This window comes from Sus scrofa, chromosome 8, assembly GCF_000003025.6.
Source record: "Sus scrofa isolate TJ Tabasco breed Duroc chromosome 8, Sscrofa11.1, whole genome shotgun sequence".
Lineage (NCBI taxonomy): Eukaryota > Metazoa > Chordata > Mammalia > Artiodactyla > Suidae > Sus > Sus scrofa.
Genome location: NC_010450.4, coordinates 51,034,518 through 51,053,604, shown reverse-complemented (window position 1 = coordinate 51,053,604; position 19,087 = coordinate 51,034,518). Strand labels below are relative to the sequence as shown.

Genomic DNA, 19,087 nt, shown 5'->3' with positions numbered 1-19,087 from the left:
AAGCCTCACTGGGACTGGAAACATCACATATACTGAAAGAACTGCTAAAGGCTGTGAAATGCTTTCAGCAGACCCCATCTTTCATAGAGCAATTGATATATTAGACATAATAAATATTGCATAACCTTCAGGATTTTGGCAATGGACCCTGGATTTGAGAACTCTCACTTTTTTTCATTACTAAAGGATGTTTTTAACCCTGGAACTCCATTTAACTTGACAGTATATTCAAATCATGAGAATGAGAGTGAGGGTTCCGCAGATTTTATAGGAACACATCTGAAGTCTGATCTATGCTATGCATCGCTCATGTAAAGAGAAAAATTAAGATAATATTCTGTTGACGAATGATGATAATAAGTACGGCAAGCTTTCCTAGCACTCAGAGCATTTTCTTTTTTCCTCCGGAGCAAGTTTCTGCTGCAGTGATTCCTCTCTCAGTTTCGTGAACCGAGGAAAGGGAACTAAACATTAAGCACACCGTTTCCAGTAAACAAATGGCAGGGAGAAGGAGAGAAGTTCGGCTAGGAAGATCAAAAGAATTCCCCCCCACATTCCGAGGTGGTAGCACGGATTCCTTCTGTCCCCTGATCCTCTGGTCCCCTGTCCTTCTCCACCGTCCCTCAGCCCGTCCCCGGTGTTCCATTGCCCCCTCCACTCAGTCCTCCCGCTGGAGCTGCCAGAAGGTCTTGGAGAGCACAGAAGCGGCGGTCCCCGCGCAGCCACAGCTCCAGATGAACCGAGAGCATTTGGCTTCTTCAGGGCTGGTAGTGATGGATCGTGAAGTCCAGTGATGCCCACGCAGATCCTCAGTCTGCATTCCGTCTCCCCCACCGCCCCAGCTGACCCCAGCAGAAGCCCAGCGGAGGGGGAGGCAGCGCACCTCCCGAGAACGGCTATGCAAAACCGTTGCGTCAGATGGTGGGGCGGGGCGCACCCGGGTTGAGTGGCAGCAGCCTCTGATAGGGAGGAGGCGCGAGAATCAGCCTGGTTCAGTGACTGAGAAAAACTGGAGGTGAGCGGAACGGGTGCTGTCCACGCGCGGCCGGTGCTGAACCTGGGGCATCAGCGGACCCGTGTTCCCATACCTCGAGACAACGCCCTCTAGCACCCCCTGTGCCCTGACGACCCTCTTTACCTGCTGGACCCTATCAACTTGACAAAGGAGTGTGGTTTCGGACGTGGGAAAGAGTCCTCTGCCGCCTGGGCGCCCATTCAGGCGTGACTTCGGGAATTTCTATAGTTTCAGACCAAACTATTTACATCTTTTCCCAGCTAAGCTTATCTTTTTAGGTTTTTTTAAAATTTATTATTATTTATTATTATTAGTAGTAGTACTGTGATTCACCAATCCACACCGTTTAAGAATCTTTCTGGGAGACTTTTTTGACTGTTGAAATAAGGTAAGAAAAATAACATCATTATACATTTTTACAAATGGGGGAGAAATGCCGACTATCATACAAAAATTTAAGAGCAAGTTACGATTATTTTCATAATTTGAAACGGGACAGTTGGCAATGACTGCAATGATTATTTTAATATTTATTATGATCATTACTATTACAAGAACGTCTGCTGTGTTTATGTACTAGATTCTAGAGGGGAAGTTGAGGGGTTTTTTGTTTGTTTGCATCTGAAGTTGATGGCATCATGTTGCATCTTGCTTTATAAAAATAAATTTGTTGGCAACTTCCAGCATGTCTGAGGGAACAGGAACATTCAATGCAAGTCCTCAAATATGTTAGTACATGGCATGAAATAAATCAACCAAGTTGTTTAAAACAAGTGTAACCTTAAAAAATATGTGAGTGGATTAATCTCTGAAAAAATCAGGATTACCGCTAGTATCTAAAGCATAGACTGCAAAGTGCCAGCTCTCTTAAAATTATTTTGGAGGGGAGGTGGTAGGGATAGGAGCATTTGTACCATGCTTGGTTCATTTAGATGTGTTGTTATGCAGTAGATCCAAATAAAACTTGTGAAACTTGGTCTCTGAGAAGGCTACAGGCCAAGGTCATGTGTATTTCCAAGTTGAGGGCTGTTTGTTCTGCTGTTGACTAGTGAATGTCATCCCCTCCTCACCCCCTCAGGTTAGAGGTGGATGTAAATGGGCAGCTCTGATTTAATAATACGGTATTAGCTTGTATTATAGTCGCTACTGCTGCTGGTAATTGAATGGAACTGGGAAGCGTGGGCTGAGGAAATATCTCGCTATTTCAGCAATGTTTAACCTCTTGCATTCTTAACAGAGAGCTTTACTTTACTTAGGAGATTTTCTTTTGAAGCTATGTTCCTTTTGTCAGTTGTTTGGATTGTGTATGGAGAAAGAATTCAGTGCAGAAAACCAGTGAATAGTACTTCTCATAGTGAAGAAATATTAAATGATAGAAGTTAGCTGGTGTCCTGTGTACTTCTATTACTATTCATGACTTTATTGATAGCCATGGTGGTTTGATAAATGATATTATGTGCTTTCATTCATGTCATTTAGTGACATTAGATTAAGTATAAATGATGGCTAGGGAGACATGGGAGAGGTTGCTTTACATTCCAGGAAGAGAGTTCAATTGAAGTTGGGTGTCCTTTATTAATAGGAATGGGTGGAATATGAGCTATTTCAGACAATAAATATTGTTCAGCTGGGCTATGTTTTTCAGCAACTAAAAAGTACACTAAGGTAGGTTTAAATGTTTGTATACTTTTAATCATCGTGAAAATCTCTATTCTGCTTGCATTACACTTACAAGGATAAACTTTAAGTGTAGAGTTTACAATTTCAAATAATTCCTCTGGGTAGAGATTTTTCGCTTTCCTATCAGCACAATCCTACATGAGAGTGACTATTACACAAAATGGATATTATTGCAAACACTAGAGGTCAAATATAAAACTCTTTTAGCTCTTCTCATGTTTTACCCTAAGCAGATGTTCTTTGTAGGAGTCCTGTCAGTATGTTAGCTTATGTTAAATAGTGATAGAAATTTTTAAGAACTAGGCAGGTAGAAAAGCAAAGTAAAATAAATAGAACACTGTGCCATGAAGCTTGTATGAGACAGTCTCTTTGAATTGTATAGCCATTCTGTCTTCTGTACATTTTGAGCTTTTCTTTTTAAAACTAATCATATTGGTATAAATACTCAGCCTATGGAATTTTAAACAGAATTATGGGTTTTATTTTTGTTTATTTTATTTATTATTTTGAAACATTAGTATACATTTTAATTTCATAACTTTATTTTTTGAAGTTTTATTGAAATATAGTTGATTTACAATGTCGTGATAATTTCTGTTGCACAAGTGATTCAGTTATACACATACACACGTTCATTCTTTTTCAGATTCTTTTCCCATATAAACCATCACAGAATGTTGGGTAGAGTGCCAGGTGTGTACATGGAATGGTTGGCCAGCAGAGACTGCAGTGTATCTTACTTTAAAAGTAATAACATATACAAACACCATGTGCACCTCAATGAGTGTCCCATTCACTTGTTTTTCTATAAAGTTTTCCAAGATATATATCTTTGTTCAGGTAAAAGCAGTAAAGCTTTAACTGCCAATACCTGAAATTCTTTTAGATGAAGGTCAGAGTTGTCACAATGAAATAGTGAAACACCAAAATCAAAATGTGTTATTGGAAATGATGAAACCAGTAAGGTAGGTTAGATGCAAATTTAGAATACTCAAAGCATTTTGCCCTGAAATTTTTTACACATTTAGCTTTTATATATTAATTCTGAGGCGAAGTACAATTAAGTAAGCTTAATAAGGCCAAGCTTAGCACATAGAAGATACTATTTGGATACAAAATACAATTCCAACTTTAAACAAAAAAAATTGCCAACTTTGAAGATAACCATTAAAGCTTTTCAGATGTGATATTCCTTCATTAATCCTTTGCTCCACAAAGAAATGACCACATTTTATAGTTATAACTTGTCCATATGAGATTCAAGGGAGAATTAAATACCACAGTGAAGAGCCTGCTAAAACATTAATTCATTTTACTTTATAGGCACTGCAATTGTATAAAGCACTTGTTACTTTCAGATGATGAACTTTTACAAAGTATATAGATGAATTATTGAAAAAATTTTATGTCACATGACATATTCAAGTTTTTGTCTTTATTGTTACTCAGTTTCTCAAAGCTTATTAATCTGGACAAAACATTTTAAAAATCATATTGCTGGATAGATGTCTTCTCTTTCCTTCCAAATATGATTAATAAATATCTATGTTTGTTGTAACTTAAGGTAAAGGTGAAACAATTTGAGTTTATGTTAAGGCTATACCATGCTTTCTTTTTAAAAATGTATTAACATGTACAAGAGATAAATAAAGAAAGTAATAATGAACTCGAAATAGGCTAAAGGGTTTTAATGATTCAAATTTTTAAAAGTAACTTTTAAAAATATATTGAAAAATTTATTGAGAATTTTCTTTCAACTATGTTTTTTTCATATTTAATACTAATTTATCCATGAAACTAACATACTTTGAATAATGTGTTCCTATTAATCATTCATATTAGCCCATAATAAACATCTCATCTCTAGTATATTTTGTTACTTGCCATGCTATAAAGTTCAGCAGACTCTTGTGAATTAATAGGCTAGAAAAATACTTCCTGTTGTTAACGTCATTGTAACAGCCATGTGACTAATTAGTCTCTATGAAACTTAATCACCATCTGATTCAAAACCTCCAGTGTCCTTTGGGCATAGTCTACTTAAGGTGAGCTGTACGGTCCCTTGTGGAAAATGCCAATTTTCTCATTAAATTGGTCAGCACATAACAAAACAATTGGTCCCTTTGTTCTTTAATCACCTTGGTATTGAATAATTTAATATTGTTATAATAGATGAGATAGTGTTTTTGATAAATTAAGAATTCTAATGAATTTTAGTATGCACTTATGAAAGAACAAGAATTAAGCAATAGCATAGTATTTACAATAATGGGTATGTGTAAGTGTATATATACATGCTTATATATATATATACACAATGTATATACACACATTATCTACCTATCTAATTATATATTTAATTACATATATAATTTTTTGCTAACTTCTACTCTACCATATACATTCAGTGTGGGAATGATCTGGAACATGCAAGTTCAAGAAATGCTACTTAATATAAATAAATTTGCATACTAAGTTATAATGATTGCAGTGGCAAATGTGTTTTCTAACTATTGTTATTTTTCTTTAGGCTAGTATACTTGAGCACATGCAAGGTTTTTTTTTTTTTTCTAATGAAAATGTCATTCAGAGGATCTCATGATAATTGGCAATGGAAGGAATAATTGGAAACAAAAATTCTCCAGGAATAAGAAACAGAACAAATGTGCACACAATGAAGAGATTATAGTACTCCCCCGATTCTGCAAAATATATTAGCAATGATAGGAATTTGAAAGTTCTTATCTCTAAAAGGAACATATAAGTTTGTACTTCTAAGGAACAGAGCCTGCATATCCCCACACTTAAAATAGTTTTGTGATTTGTGTGTTAGTGTTTTCATACATAGGTATGGTGAAATGTGGCAAGAAGAGCAGCTTAACTCTAAACTTTCTTGCTTTAAAACTGAGTAATTAATTTTATGCAGTTTTTGGTTTCAAATTATAAAAATCTCTAAAGCAAAGTAGTTACTTAGTGAGTTTATTTGCATGTCAAAACAAAGAATATTATTCCATCTCATAACTGGTTCATAGCACGGTTAACAATCTAAAGTACAATGCAAACATTTTGAAAATAAACTTTTCATTGAGTTTTATTTAATTATATTCACTATAATTGACAGTTAAGAAAAACTCTTTATCGATATGTTTTCTTCGATCAGGCAGCAACAAGGTAGCAATTAAGATATACAGACAGTAGCAATTAAAACATACAGGTGTGAACTATGTTCCCCAAAGATGATGATGATGAAATGGAAATAATTTGCCTTTCATGGTTGCACCATTTCCACCAAACACTTTAGATAGTGTTTTAATGACCAGCAAAGTCTTATATTTTCTAATTTCCAAAACTTTCAAAGTAAGAGTTCTTACACACATGAAGTAACAAATGCCCCCATGCCCTTTATGGTTATGTGCGCCCTTTTTCTCAGAATCACAGGAATTTTCATGACCTTGGGTGTCAGCCAGACTCTGGACTGTCTTATGCATGATTAAGGAAGTGGTCCCATTCATCTTTCTAAAGAAAGAGGGCCAGTGAGCTGCTACTGGTAAACATTTCTGACATCTCATGATATATTACTTATCATGATATCTGATATTGATACCTCAGCATGCAGTCTCTGAGCCTGCATTTGCCTATTGAAGAAGACGAATATTATAGGAAACAATATATTAAAAGTATTAATATGTGTACATCTGCATTCTATCCGTATCAGGTCATTTTATCTATATAAGCCACTTTACATTTACATAATCATGTAAAAGTTTCTGTTATCTCCATTTTAGCTATAAGAAAGCAGACACTCAGATCAAAGCTTTCTACATGTCTAGCTGATGGTCGTATAACTAGGAATAGGTGTATCAGGTTCACCCTTCTTGTCTCTACACTGTCTGCTCTTAGAACCTCTGTTTAGGTCAAATATTCAAGTGGCTCTGTCTTATTCAAAGCTACACTTTTCTCCATACTTTCTTTACTAAATGTGAATGCCACTTTCTCCTTTCTTGCTCTAACTCTCCCTTCGTGATTAAGTTTTGTTGAAATGATGGTATGTCATACATTTTTTAGTACACACGCTTTAGAATGTAGAATATCAAAAGTCTTAAGGAGTTTTTCCTCTGCATTTAATGTTATAAAAGCACTACATTATCCAATCTCATAAACTATAATTTTAGCAACAGACATTTCCTTTTCTATCTCAAATAGATTAAGAAAAAGTGTAATAGACTAATTCACTAAGAGGTCAAGTTTGTTTTTGTTTTATTCTCTAAAGTGTCCTCCTGGACACCTAATTCAAATACAAATACATCCTGTACTGAAGTTCAAGTGATTTCCCACTTGAGTTGAGTTATCAACTGCTACTCATGGTTAAACCTCAGACTAGTTAGTTGCTAATATTTCAAATAGTCTAAGAGGTGAAATAAAATAATCAAACTAAAATTAGTCATTTGGAAGCACGACAGATAGTCTTAAGTGGGCTCTTGAACACCTAGGATATATTACATACTTTAGTCTATTGTTTTTCTATTTGCGGTACAAAGGGAAATGTTCTCCAGAAACCAATGGTCTTTGATGTCACATAGCATTTAGGTTTTCTGAGTGGAAGAGGTGGGTCCTGGTGGCAGTAAGAATAACACAGCCCCACAGGGCCACACAGTTGCATCAGATTCTCTAAGGAATCCTCATTATCCAAGTCTGGGTTATCCTTATTAAATGGATCCCAAAGGTGATAGAAAAGTTTGATTTGTGGACAACATTTAATTTTAAATGTAGAAAGATTTATAGGGCTTTTATCAAACCTTTTTTATGTTGATTCGCAACCCCCAGTGGTTTTGTCTTGAAATAAAGCCTGGCATAAAAGTTTTTAATTTTGAAATGTCTTGCCCTGTTTTGTATCTATTCACCGTTCCTCATTCTCTCTCTGGAGGCCTGCAGGAAGACTAGTCACTCCAACAGGTACAATTTTTCTCTCTTCACAGATATCTTCCATATCTAGAGCTCTGGTCCCCATTTGAACTCCATAAATATATTTACAAAGGCCTGCTAGACTTTTTTACTCTGATTTCATGCTGACAGGACAAACTCCAAGAACTCATCATTGCATCCCTTACATGGTCCCCCATCCTGATTTTTCTGCCTCTCAAAGACAACTTTTTCCCATTCACCTAGATCTGAAAATTCATGCACATTTTAAATTATCATTCTTGTTATGCAGTGTGTCCAAATTCTGACGTTCTTCCCTGTGTAATGTAGCTTTATCCAATTCTCTATTTTCTATTCTCTCCTCTTATTATACCCTGACCTAGACTGCCCCATCTTAACCAGAATTATTTTAATATTTTCTGCATTGATCTTTCTACTTATTATTTCTTCCTGCAGTAATAATAACTAAGAATTATAATGGCAAGTGCAATTTTTGATGATTTCTAACCTACCATGAAAGATGTTAAGTAATTACAAACATTATTTCACTTCATATACACAATACTCTATGAGACAGATACTGAGAGACCAAAGCTTATAGAGTTATGCTGCCCACAGGGCTGGGACTCAGACCGAGCTCTGTGTGAAACAGCTGCATGTTCACAATTGTTATGCTCTGCTGATGCAGACTTCTTACCTCTTCCAGATTCCTTTTGATTAAAGCAAGCTTTCAAATGTCACTGTGTTGCAAAATCATCAGTGGATCCCTAATTTTTACTGTATTAAGTTGAAATTCTACTTGTTTTCAAAATCCTTCTAATTGGCTCTACAGCCTGCAAGCAATCAGTCTGATTTTCAGTTTTCTCATATGTGCAGTGCATATTTGTAAAACAGATAGTTCAAAATATAAAGCATGATACTTTCTCTGTAAGTATAAGGCCTTATCTGGACTGTTGGATTTTTAAGAATCCCAACCTACAAACAGCCCTTTATGCAGCCAAGTTTTCTCACATTTTAAGAGCTATGGTGCTTATGTGTACTTTATAGTCTCTGCGGTTCTTATGGCAACAAATGTCATGCCAGTGTCACCCTGAATATCACCAAGATATCCATTTTTTACATGTATGTGTTTTAGATTGTTGCATAAAATTACTGTAATCTTACAGGTTTAAACTGTTACTATCTCACTGTTTCCCCAGATCACAAGTCTAGGTACAGGCTAGCTGGGTTCTCCGCTTAGGACTTACATCAAGGTTTCATCCAGGGTGGGGCTCTTATTTTGAGTCTCAGCTTCCTCCTCCAGGCTGTTGGTAGGATTTATTTCTCTGCAACTCAGAACTCTCAGGGAATTGTTTCTTCAAGGCCATAAAGAATGTCACTGATTTCTTCATTCTGACCTCCAGAAATGCTTTTCTCTAAAATAAACCTTATTAGGTTGAGTCCAGTGAGAATAATCTCCTTTTTGATATACATAAATCAAACTGATTTAAAACCTTAATTACATTTTAGAATCTCTCCTCTTTGCCATAGAGCATAACATATCCAGCAGGGCAATCTCACATCACCTTCACCATATTCTGTTTGTCAAAAGGAAGGTAAATATTCTGCTTACAGACAAAGAGAGGTGGTTTATATGAGAATGTGGGTCACTAGGATTAACATTAGAATTCTGTTTACCAGATCTGGCTCAATTTCTACTTGAATTTGAGAGTCTTAATTACTGAGGTGCCTCTGAACACTTCTTTCTCCTCCCCAGCATTTATGACCAGGGTTATATGCAGTGGGCAGTTTGACATTGCTTTGGGATTTTAAAATCTGTCTTAGGTTGTTCTACCCAATTAATCTTAATATCTTTCTAAAGAAAGAAGTCTAAGAATTCTTTCCATGCATAAAAATCTTTGTAGTTGAACACTCTTTCAAATACATGTTATTATTGAATACTCATTGAAGTTTGTTCTTTTGATGTTTGCTTCTGTTATTTAGTGTTTTTATACACATAAGTTTATAATAAATTGGTACAGTGTTTTGCATATGTAAGACTGTCATAAATTTGTACTCATAGTTTGGTTAATATTTTTATTTTAGATTTTGATAATCTGTTCTGTTTTCATGTTTTTGTATTTGATTCTCAAGTTACTGAAAACCTCATAAAGCTATTTTAAAATTATTACCATCTTTTGTTCAATATGGAATCTTTCCATCCAAATCAGAATTTTTTTTTTTTTGTCTTTTTGCCTTTTCTAGGGCTGTTCCCGTGGCACATGGAGGTTCCCAGGCTAGGGGTCTAATTGGAGCTGTAGCCACCGGCCTACACCAGAGCCACAGCAACACCAGATCCGAGCCATGTCTGCAATGTACACCACAGCTCATGGCAACATTGGATCCTTAACCCACCAAACAAGGCCAGGGATCAAACCCGCAAACTCCTGGTTCCTAGTTGGATTCATTAACCACTGCGCCACAACGGGAACTCCAGAAATTTATATTTAATATCTTTCTTACAGGTGATATAGAAATTATATACAGTGTGAAAATAATATTTTCATTCGCTGTTTTGGAAAAATACAATAAATTTACTTTTTTTTACTTTGAAAGAAACATTTCACACTTTAGAAGAAAGTCATTTTCAAAAGAAAATGTGATCACAATAACTTTGTTCTTGATCGTTTGATATAAATGTTGATAATAATTAAAAAATAAACTTTACTAGCTAACTATATAAAAAAATTCATTGGATTTATACATTTTATAGTTTATATACATTTAAGGTAGTTTATTTTGATAAAAGTGAAAGAAAATTACCTAGTGTATAAATTCAATTAAACAATAATTTTTATTAAAATCTTAAGATCATGTTTACTGTAAAATGTGTTATCCATTCAACAACATTGATTAAGTACCTACTATGTTCCAGGTGCCCTTTCAGCTGCTGGAGGTTGAGTGGGAATGAAAGAGATAAAGTTCCTGCTCTATTCTTTCTATAGAAAGATAGACCACAAGCAAACCAATGAAGACAAAGAGTAATGTCTGGTATTGATCAGTGTTGTGATAAAAAGTAGAACAGGGAAAGGAGTACCAAAGGATAAGGGTGCTACCTAAGATAGTGGTCATCATAGGTGCCATCTCTGCTAAGCTAAGGTACTCATTAAATAGTTTCTGAAAAGCTAGCATCACATATAGCTATTGTGAGTAACACTGCAATGACCATGGATGTGCAAATATCTCTTTGAGATCCTGTTTTCAATTCTTATGGATTAATACCCCAAAGTGGGATTCCTGGATCATATGGAAATTATATTTTTAATTTTTTGAGGAATCTCCATACTGTTTTTCATAGTGGCTACACCAATTTTCGTTTCTATCAATGGTGCACAAAGATTTCCTTTTTTCCACATCCTCTCCAGTACTGGTTATTTTTTGTCTTTTTGATACTGCTCATCCTAACAAGTGTGAGGTGAGGCGATCTCCTTCTGGTTTTGATATGCATTTCCCTAATGGTTAGTGATGCTGAGCAGCTTTTCATGTACCTGTTGGTCTTTTAGATGCCTTCTTTAAAATATCTCTCTCAATCTTCATAATGTCAGATTATTGTCAAAACCCCAAAGACTCCTAGTAGGAAAAATATTATTTTTTTATACTCTAATAAAAATATTCTTTTGTTATTTTTTTCATGAATGAAAATTAGCTTTCCTTTTTGTTTGGTACTAAAATATGTTTAAAATATATTATTTAGATTAGTTTTTCTTGTCACTTTTAAAGACACTATACAGAGCGTTTTGCATCTAAATTATGACACTTAGTGCTAATCTAAAAATTAGTTTGTAATCTTTGTGCATTGTGGATTTTATTTGTTCAGAGCTTCATGTTTCTTCATAAAAAACTTCAGTGCTCTGAAACCTGTCTTCCTTTGAGGCAGTGGTCCAATGGGCTTGTATTTACATAAAATGATTCATTATCCCAGACACTATGGCATTATTAAGGAAAGTGGAATGCTTAGAATGCATTTTGGGTTTGTGTACATGCTTCAGAAACTACAGTATTTCTCAATTATTATGTAAGTATGGTCCTTTTTACCAAAAGATGTAACATCATGGGACTATGTAAGGAAAAAGTAGTGTAAGATAAATGTAATAAAAATACATACACAACCTGACAAAATGAGTGCAACAGTTAGATGCACACTGTCTTGATCCTTTGGCCAAATCTCAGAAAATTGTGCATTTACAAAAAAGTAAGGCCTGAAGAAACTTTCACAGTTTCTTCCAATGCGTTGCGTGACTAATTTCCTTTGGTGAGTTTTCTCATGAAGCTATCATTGATTGAACTAAAAAAAAAAAATGAAGAGAACAATTTTTAGAAGATGCTTTGCATTTTAATTGTACGTATTTACAATTCATGACAACAAAATTTCAAAGAAATGCCCTCCCAGTTTATTTTCTTTTGGCAGTTATCCTATTCCCTAAGTGTCCTGAGACCTAAGGAAGGGGAAGGGCTTTCAGCAAGTACTGCCCTGTCTGTACACAAATGGTACAACTTAACTGGCAATGTCTGGAGTAGGAGTGTGTGCCCAGCTGTGAAATCTGCTCTGGATGCCAGCACTCCAGTGGACAGCTCGTTAATTATATATGTTTTGGTGAACATTTCACTTAGGTTAACCACTGTCTGAAAATTGGTAGTGGGAGCTTAGGAAGGTATCAAAGATATTTCTTTACTGGCTTTCTAATTATACTGTGCTTTTCTTCAAAAAGTCTTCGCATATGAGGAGCTGCCATCGTGGCGCAGTGGTTAACGAATCCGACCAGGAACCATGAGGTTGCGGGTTCAATCCCTGGCCTTGATCAGTGGGTTAAGAATCCAGCATTGCCGTGAGTTGTGGTGTGGGTCACAGACGCAGCTAGGATCCTGCGTTGCTATGGCTCTGGTGAAGGCCGGCAGTTACAGCTCCGACTCAACCCCGAGCCTGGGAACCTCCATATGCCGCAGGAGCAAAAAAATAAAAGGCAAAAAAAATAAAATTCTTTCCATATGGGAAATAAAGATACTTTTAAATATACTTTTAAGGGAAAAGTAATCTTTTTGAAGTCATGAAATTCATGATTTATTCTCTTTAAATGTATTTGTCCTATTTATAACAGAAGGTAAATGGGTTCGATTTGTAAAATATTGGAACACAGTTTTTATATGAACATTATGTGATGTGCATACTCTTTAAATGTATGTTTGAAATCCATCCAAAGCTTTGTTGTTATAAAATTTCCTAAGGGGTAAAATCACTTGATCATTCTTAAGATTAGAGATACCTATTGTCATATATTTTCTAAAATTAATACTTCAAAATACTTAGCCTAGAAACACTTAAGTGTTTTGTTTTGTTTGTTTGTTTGTTTTTGTTTTTGGCTATTCAGGGCCACACTTGAGGCATATGTAAGTTTCCAGGCTAGGGGTTGAATCAGAGCTACAGCTGTTGGCCTACACTACAGCCACAGCAATGCAAGATCCGAGCCGAATCTGCGACCTACACCACAGCTCAGGACAATTCAGGATCCTTAACCCACCAAGGGAGGCCGGGGATAGAACCTGTATTCTCATGGATACTAGTCGAATTCATTTCTGCTGCGTCACAACTGGAACTCCCCATTTGATATATTTGACCGAAGTGTTCTGTGTTACGATATTCTTGATTTGAGTGACAATTGCACTTTTAGTATTTTATTTACATTTGCTTATTAGTGAACGTGATGCTTTAATGTGATTTTTACAAAATAATTCTGTTGTAAATCTTCTTGTATGTTCTTTGAATGTTATCTAAGAGAAAGTCAATTTTTCAGAATCAATGAAATTATGAGTCTATAAAATACTACTACCATTACTACTACTACTAGTCTATTGGGCAATTATTTGGTTTAAGGAACAATTCTAGACACTGTATAAATTGTTTTACTAGAGCTTTAGAAAAGCTTTTAAGGTAGAATTGAGACTGGACCCAAGCCTTCTTGGGGAGGTTAAAGGTTGAATGAATGTCTATAAAGAAAGAATCCTGGAGTTCAGTGTTATATTCCCAATGCAAGCTGCTTTTTCTTCCAATGTCTAAAATCTTCGATAAAAATATACCAGGCTCAGTATGTTTTCCTAGAAAGTATTTGTATTTCTCAAGTGTATTAGTATTTCTTCAGAGTAACTCACCTCTTGAATATCTAAAATTCTAAACAGGGAGTTCGCATTGTGGCTCAGAGGAAACGAATCTTACTAGCGTCCATGAGGAGCAGGTTCAATCCCTGGCCTCACTCAGTGGGTTAAGGATCTGGCGTTGCTGTGAACTGTGGTGTAGGTTGAAGAAGTGGTTTGGATCCCATGTTGCTGTGGCTGTGGCTGTGGCATAGGCCAGCAGCTACAGCTCCAATTCAACCTCTAGCCTGGGAACCTCCATATCCCTGAGTGTGGTCCTAAAAAGACAAAAAAATAAAGTAAAATAAAATAAAATAAAATAAAATAAAATAAAATAAAATAAAAATAAAATTCTAAACAAAGATATTTCATTCCAATGCAATCATAATTATCCATTATTTTTAATGAAGAAATTCTAAATTGGTAGCAAAAAGCAAAAGCACCATGAAAGAAAACTTCCCCTAATTTACATGGAAAATAAAACTAATTTTATTAATGCAATTTTATCTCTGTATTTCATTGTCTTATCAATAAATGGTAGAATATCAGATCTAATTCTGAAACATTTCAATAGTTTATCTTAAAAATAGATGACAGACTAAACATAATATTGAAATTAAGTAAAATCACTGGGTAGCCACTTTCCCAGAAACGCAAATATTTAATGAATCATCTTATTTTTCCAATAAAATTAAATATATGTATATTTATATTAATATAGATAAAAATACTCTTTGAATCTAAATTGATTTTTCAGTGGCAGAATGTTTATTTTCCTTGGATTCCATAATAAGAAAAATAAGATTAATCCAGTTTATTTATTTTTTTATCTTTTATTTATATATATATTTTTTTCTACTATACAGGATGGTGACACAGTTACACATACATGTATACATTCTTTTTTCTCACATTCCGTGTTCCATCATAATTGACTAGACAAGAGTTCCCAGTGCTACACAGTAGGATCTCATTGCTAATCCATCCCAAAGACAACATTGTGCATCTATTTACCCCAACCTCCCAGTCCCTCCCACTCGCTCTCCCTCCCCCTTAGCAAGTGCAAGTCTATTCTCCAAGTCCGTGATTTTCTTTTCTTTGGTAAGTTTCCTTTGTGCTGTATTCCAGACATAAGTGATATCATGTGGTATTTGTCTTTCTCTTTCCGACTTTCTTGACTCAGGATGAGAGTCTCTAGTTCTATCCATGTTACTGCAAATGGCATTATTTTGTTCTTTTTTTATGGCCAAGTAGCATTCCATTGTGTATATGTACCAGTCTACCTGATCCAATCATCTATCAGTGGACATGTGGGTAGTTTCCATGTCTTGGCTATTGTGAATAGTGCTGCAATGAACATGCAGGTGCATGTGTCTTTTTTAAGTAGAGTTTTGTCTGGATATATGCCCAAGAGTGGGATTGCTGGATGGTATGGTAGTTCTATGCATACTTTTCTAAGATAACCTGCATACTGTTCTCTATAGGGGGCTGTAGCAGTTTACATTCCCACCAACAGTGCAGGAGGATTCCCTTTCCTCCACACCCCCTCCAGCATTTGTTATTTGTAGACTTATTAGTGATGGCCATTCTGCCTGGTGTGATGTGGTATCTCATGGTAGTTTTGCTTTGCATTTCTCTAATAATCAGTGATGTTGAGCATTGTTTCAAGTGCTTGTTGGCCATCTGTATATCTTCCTTGGAGATATGTCTCTTCAGGTCCTTTGCCCATTTTTCAATTGGGTTGTTGGCTTTTCTGCTGTTGAGTTACATAAGTTGTTTGTATATTTTAGAGATTAGACCCTTGTCAGTTGCATCATTTGAAACTATTTTGTCCAATTCTGTAAGTTGCCTTTTTGTTTTCTTTTTGGTTTCCTTTGCTGTGCAAAAGCTTGTCAGCTTGATCAGGTCCCATTGGTTTCTTTTTGTATTTATTTCTGTTGCTTTGCGAGACTGACCTGAGAAAACATTCATAAGGTTGATGTCAGAGAGTGTTTTGCCTATGTTCTCTTCCAGGAGTTGGATGGTGTCTTGTCTTATATTTAAGTCTTTCAGCCATTTTGAATTTATTTTGGTGCATGGTGGGAGGATGCGTTCTAGTTTCATTGATTTGCATACAGCTTTCCAGGTTTCCCAGCAATTCTTGCTGAGTAGACTGTCTTTTTCCCATTTTATGTTCCTGTCTCCTTTGTCAAAGATTAATTGACCATAGATGTCTGGGTTTATTTGTGGGTTCTCTATTCTTTTCCATTGGACAGTCTTTCTGTCTGTTTTGGTACCAGTACCACACTGTCTTGATGACTGTGGCTTTGGAATATTACCTGAAGTCTGGGAGAATTATGCTTCCTGTTTGGTTTTGTTCTTCAGAATTGCTTTGACAATTCTGGGTCTTTTGTGGGTCCATATAAATTTTTGGATTGTTAGTTCTAGTTCTGTGAAAAATGTCATGGGTAATTTGATAGGGATTGCACTGAATCTGTAGATTGCTTTGGGTAGTATGACCATTTTTACAATATTAATTTTTCCCACCCAGGAGCATGGAATGTCTTTCCATTTCTTTCCATTTTCTTTAATTTTCTTGACGAATGTTTTATAGTTCTCGGCATATAAGTCCTTTACCTCCTTGGTCAGGTTTTTTCCTAGGTATTTGATTTTTTGGGTTGCAATTTTAAAAGGTCTTGTAATTTTGTATTCCTTTTCTAATATTTCAATGTTAGTATACAGAAATGCGACTGATTTCTGAATGTTAATGTTATATCTTGCTACTTTGCTGAATTTGTTGATCAGTTCAAGCAGTTTTTGGGTTGAGTCCTTAGGATTTTCTATGTATAGTATCATGTCATCTGCATACAGTGACAGTTTTCCCTCTTCTCCTCCTATTTGGATGGCTTTTATTTCTTTTGTTTGTCTGATTGCTGTGGCTAGGACTTCCAGTACTATGTTGAATAACAGTGGTGAAAGTGGACATCCTTGTCTTGTTCTAGATTTTAGTGGGAAGGCTTTCAACTTTTCTCCATTGAGTATATTTGCTGTGGGTTTATCATAAATGGCTTTGATTATATTCAGGAATGTTCCCTCTATACCCATTTTGGTGAGGGTCTTGATCATGAATGGAAGTTGGACTTTGTCAAATGCTTTTTCTGCATCTATTGAGATGATCATGTGATTTTTGACTTTTCTTTTGTTAATGTGGTATATGACATTGATTGATTTGCGTATGTCGAACCATCCTTGTGGACCTGGGATGAATTCCACCTGGTCATGGCATATGACCTTTTTTATATGTTGTTGGATTCGGTTGGCTAAAATTTTGTTGAGAATTTTTGCGTCTAAATTCATTGAAGATATTGGCTGATAGTTTTCTTTTTTGATGGTACCTTTGTCTGGTTTTGAATTAGGGTGATGGTGATATCATAGAATGTCTTTGGGAGTGTTCCTTCTTCTTCAACCTTTTGAAAAAGTTTAAGGAAGATGGATATTAGTTCCTCTTTGTATGTTTAGTAGAATTTGCCTGTGAAGCTATCTGGTCCTGGACCTTTTATATAGGGAGTGTTTTTATGACATATATTCAATTTAATTTCTAGTGATTGGTCTGTTCATTCGCTCTATTTCTTCTTGATTCAGTTTTGGCAGGCTGTAGGTCTCCAGAAAGATGTACATTTCTTCTAGATTGTCAAATTTGTTGGCATATATTTTTTGATAGTATTCTCTTATTTTTTTTTTTTTTTGTATTTCCAGAGTATCTGTTGTTACTTCTCCTTTTTCATTTCTGATTTTTTTCTCTCCTCCTCTTGATGAGTCTAGTCAGAGGTTTGTCTATTTTTTTTTTTTGCCATGTGGAGGTTCCCAGGGTAGGGGTTGAATCGGAGCTGTAGCTGCCAGCCTACGGCCAGAGCCATAGCAACGCAGGATCCAAACCGCATCTGCAACCTAAACCACAGCTCACGGCAACGCCGGATCGTCAACCCACTGAGCACAGACAGGGTCGGAACCCGCAACCTCATGGTTCCTAGTCGGATTCGTTAACCACTGCACCACAACAGGAACTCCAGAGGTTTGTCTATTTTGTTTACCCTTTCAAAAAACCAGCTCTTGGTTCGATTGATTTTGTCTATTGTTTTTTTAATCTCTATTTTATTGATTTCCTCCTTGATCTTTGTTTTCTTTCCTTCTATTGACTTTAGGTTTTGAGATTAAGCCAGTTTATTTCAATTGGATTTGGACTCAGCTATAAATGGGTGTCATTCAGTTGGTCCACAGTTCCAGATTTTTGTGGATAATCCTTGATATACCTTCAGATATATCCACCCACTTAATTTGGGGCGATTGTTATTGTAATAATTTTGAAATCTAGAACTCCATTTATAAGCCTCATAGCTACAGTCATATGGCAAAAGGCACCAAAAAAGGATTTGAGTTTTGATCTTACAATATTTTTCCTTATGCAAACTTGATAATGTTAAACATTGCTTTGTTTGTTTTTCTTGTATATTTTTTTTTCAGGCTGAGTACTAAATGTGGTATACACCACAAGAATTTACCCCTTTGTAATAATTAATATTACTTAAAATTAATTTCAAACGATATACACTTCATTCATTTATAGTTTGTTAGATCATTCCTTTTGAATTGCAAGTTAATAATGACTGATTCAGAAAACCAAACCATGGATTTCAAGAAGTTTCATATCACTTTTTGAGCTACATTATATAATACTTTTACATGTTTAAGATGAACATGATTATCTTTTTGGGAGTGAACTATATGGTAATCTGTTATTGACAGTGAATACTCTAATCATGCTTAGTCAATATAAGTAATATTCTATCTTTATAATATATGATATATATTCTTTAAACTCATATCAATTGGAATTTTAATGCTTATAACATGTAGACAATTAAATTTTCAATAGAGTATTATGCAGGCATATTAGAAGTTAAAGATCCATTAGAATAATGTATATACTAGATGTAATGGTTGACAAATGCAATGAAACTCCAAATTAAAGACACAGTAGAACTTAAGGTGACACAATAATTATCACACTACAAAATACCAGTGGTACCTTTGATCTCACATTTCTGAATTGCACTTGAGGATTTTTTTTATCGATAGACTAGTTGTGAGTATCAGAAGGAAGAACTGATCACCTGGTAGAGAATAATATAATTTGTTCACAAACTCATCTAATATTGGAAGGCTTAATTAGATGGTGTCACTGCTTATGTGTCTATTTGCCAGCTTTAGATATCAAACTTCCCTAAAAATTTTCCAGTAACCTACTGGATTCTAGGTAACACAGAATGA

The 19,087-nt window shown here is 35.3% G+C and overlaps 1 protein-coding gene across 4 annotated transcripts in view; it reads left to right on the top strand.

Moving 5' to 3' along the window:
* Nucleotides 672–19,087, top strand: part of FSTL5 (follistatin like 5) — a 788,662-nt gene continuing 770,246 nt past the window's right edge. For 2 of the 4 annotated variants that reach the window (XM_021101310.1, XM_021101309.1), the window contains exon 1: nucleotides 672–1,403. The gene's annotated coding sequence lies outside the window, so the exon portion shown is untranslated. The remainder of the gene's footprint in view (nucleotides 1,404–19,087) is intronic. The other 2 variants (XM_021101308.1, XM_021101307.1) reach the window with 2 other exon arrangements.